A 3,743-nucleotide genomic window follows, 5' to 3' on the forward strand; every position below is an offset into this window, starting at 1 on the left:
ACAATTTATCTTTTGGGTATTCCTTTTATGAATACTTATTACAAATTTGGCACTTCGAGTAAATTACTACTTATTTAAACTAAGCTAGTTATTTTAAATATACAAAATTTATCAAAAATAAATAAAATAATTGGGAGAAGTTATTATGACATGTACACTCAGTAACAAACTTAGTACACTACAGTAATAAACTTAATTGTCCTGCCCCCTTGAGTTCTTTTGAATTACATGTTCCACGTCGTGTGCCTCGACGTTGGCTTATAAATTCAGGTTAGTTGCATCAGCCGTTTGCCAGAACTAGCCTAAAAAAAGTCTCTGCCATATTTCGTATACCGAAGATATATAATAGTATATGTGAGAAAGTGGATGTTTTTAATGATAAATTATCTGCCTTCGGAAAATGCTTGCGATACCAAAAAAAAAACTTAGGCTACTTTTATTTCAGAAATTTATTTATTTTATAACTCTGCGAACTGTACAATAACTTATTTGATAAATTCCACGCGGACGAAATCGCGGGCGCAGTTATTATCATAATAAATATTTAAGTTAACTTTTTGTCACTTTTCCTCACGAAGAAAGAATTTCTAAGCAATTTGACAGTTCGCCAAAGCATATTTCATTTTGCTATGGCTAAAAAAATAAAAATTACAAAAGACATTTCAATTATAAATAGAAATAAAAAGAAAAATAAAATATAAATTTTATATTCATTAAAAATAAAAAGTTGTTCCGCCCCCGGGTGGGCTCGAACCACCAACCTTTCGGTTAACAGCCGAACGCGCTAGCCGATTGCGCCACGGAGGCGTTGAATAGAGAAGCGAAATTGTGAAACATATAACTTTAGCCGTTGTTTAAATGTCGTAAATGACACCACTAGTGATTCGCTTAGTTAATAAACAATGTTATGAATTCTTTTTATCTATAAAATTATCTTTTTCCAACTATCTTATTAGATTATTTTTTTTTCAATAATAATTATTAGTATTAAAAAGATTTCGCTTTAATGAAAAGATAAATTGTGCTTACTTATTTTATATTTGTTTTGCATAATACTTAATAATATCACGCGGACAAAAACACGATATTTTATATGATGGTAGAATATAATAACCGAAGAAAAATAACCTATAAATAAAACCCTATCTACTGTATTATTTTACCTTATATTGGCTCTGCCTCGCTTAGTTCATATTAGCTTTTTACCTGAATACATATTCATACATATATATATTCGTAAATCTTATACTATTAAACGAGCAATTCTTGTATATATATATATAATCTGAATCTCGGAAACGGCTCCAACGATTTTCATGAAATTTAGTATACAGGGGATTACGGGGGAGATAAATAAATCTAGCTAGGATTCATTTTTAGAAAATGTCGTTTTATCCCTGTTTTTAGGCAATGAAAAAATGGCTACAATATCTTTAGAATAAGAAGGTAAATTTCGCATCTGTCAATAAAGTTGTAATAGCTCAGGGGAAATCGGCCGATCGCGCTCGCCCGAAAAGATCATGGTTCGAATCCTCACGTATTCCAGATCGATTATCGTTTTTTTTTCTTTTTATTTCTAAAAAAAATAAAATCGAAAAATATTATTCATATTTTATCAATATGTAATTCGTATTTAAATATGATTTTCAAAAAACACGATTTACTAAGAATACCGAGCTAAGCTCGGTCACCCAGGTCCTGTATTTTATGTATAATAATAAACTAGCGACCCGCTCCGGTGTCGACCGTTTCCAAAAACTCAGTGTTTCACTACTATATTGTATAATATGCACGTATTATACACACAAACTTCCTCTGGAATCACTCTATTTATTAAAGAAAACCGCATCAAAATCCGTTGCGTAGTTTTAAAGATCTAAGCGTACAGACAGCGGGAAGCGACTTTGTTTCATACTATGTAATGACATATTTATACTATTAATAACACGTATTTATTTTACACTCAATTATATCTATTTCATGATTCTACATTTGAAAGATTGTACATTTGAAAGGTTCTACATTTGTAAGATTGCTGGCTTTAAAATACACAGGCCGAAGACGGGCAGCAGCGTCTTCGGTGCGAGAAAGTCAGCCCTGCGGTCACCAACCCGCCTGCCCAGCGTGGTGACTATGGGCAAAACACATAAGTTCACGTTATTTTTGACGTAAACTTGTGGAGGCCTATGTCCAACAGTGGACTGTATAGGCTGTAATGAACATTTGAAAGAGATCTCAAGGTCGAGAGAAAATATCATTTTTTTTATACCTTATTATATTTTTTTGGCTTATTTCTGTTTGTAGAATAAAGAGTGTACATGCAACTGTTTTCAAGTACATTTATTAATTTATTTCATATTTTTTTATTTGAGTTTTTTTGTTCCTTTTTAGGTTATTTTTTATTCAATTTATTTTATTGTTGTAAATTTGCAATAAAGTTTTGAATTAATAAATAAATAAATATCGTAGCAAGAATTATTCTTGTATGCTAATTAGCGATAAGGAGTTTGACGCGTACTTACTCGTAACAATGGATTATTATACTGTAATGTAATGTAAACAACCGTTCTGATGTTGCTGTGCGAGTAGTTGTCTAAAATGGCGATGTTTTGCCGGTTCGATTCCCGCTCAGGATGGATATTTGTATTTGTACAATTTATTATTTCCGGTTTGGATGTGTATCCTTGTGGGTCTCCCTATCTTGCCTCAGAGAGCCATCGATCCCGGTTGTTATCTCGTTACTCATAGTAGGGAATATATCCGCCAACCCGCAGTGGAGCAGCATAGTGGATTAAGCTCCAATACTTCTCATATACGGAGAAAGAGGCCTATGCCCAGCATTGGGATGTTACGTATTGTTGTATGAAAATAAAATAAATATATTAAAAAAATAAGTAATAAAGATAGAAGGTACCTTTAACACATATTTTATTTCTAAAAAACTTTTTCATCTAATAAATACGGATGTCACTTCACCTATCCCGGTTCCGAATCGAACACACACACATATTCCAAATCTAGAATAGTTGAATCAAGCAAAACTCTGTCGTCCACAGAGTTGGATGGAACTCAACTTTTATGAAATATCACGGCCACCACTTGTCCCCCAATAAAACCTTTTAAATCCGGCTCAAATTCAGCATTTGCGGTAGATATCAAAGATTTTAGAAATTATTTTCGATGTTAGAGTGTAATTGGATTTGTATTTTCTATTTCTAGACTAGTTAATAGTTTATTGATCTGGTTTGTTAAGCTATACTCTGTTATATTATTTTTAAAAAAAGTTGATAGTCGAAGGATGTGGTTAAAAATGCTCTTAATTATAGATAATTTTTACAGACATGTATGGAAAATAAGACTGAACATAATGTAATGATTCGGTGTATAATATGACACTAGTATTGTACATATTATTGGTTTGTAATCAGTCTATGCAAATAAATGGTTCAAATGAGAGTTGAAATTAAATTAAATTAAATTAAAATATTTTTTTCACCATAAGGTAATAACAATAAAAAATCTACTTTTAAAAAAAATAAATAACAGAGTCATGGTAGAAAATCAACTAACAATTTTACATCAACGTTATCACTGGCTTTTGACACTTATTATTTTATGTAAAAATAAAATATAGCTTCCGTCCTCTAGAAATGTAATGAAAAAAAATATGACGCACCAACTCTGTCAAAGTGAAATTTTTATTACAGGCAGGTACAGATGCAATAAAGAAGTTTATTCGAAAA

The 3,743-nt window shown here is 31.4% G+C and overlaps 1 non-coding gene across 1 annotated transcript; it reads right to left on the minus strand.

Moving 5' to 3' along the window:
* Positions 1-733: 733 nt before the first annotated feature.
* Trnan-guu lies at positions 734-807 on the minus strand. Its single transcript has one exon. It is a non-coding gene; the product is annotated as a tRNA-Asn (tRNA).
* Positions 808-3,743: the final 2,936 nt, after the last annotated feature.

This window comes from Melitaea cinxia, chromosome 3 (assembly GCF_905220565.1).
Source record: "Melitaea cinxia chromosome 3, ilMelCinx1.1, whole genome shotgun sequence".
Taxonomy (NCBI): Eukaryota; Metazoa; Arthropoda; class Insecta; order Lepidoptera; family Nymphalidae; genus Melitaea; species Melitaea cinxia.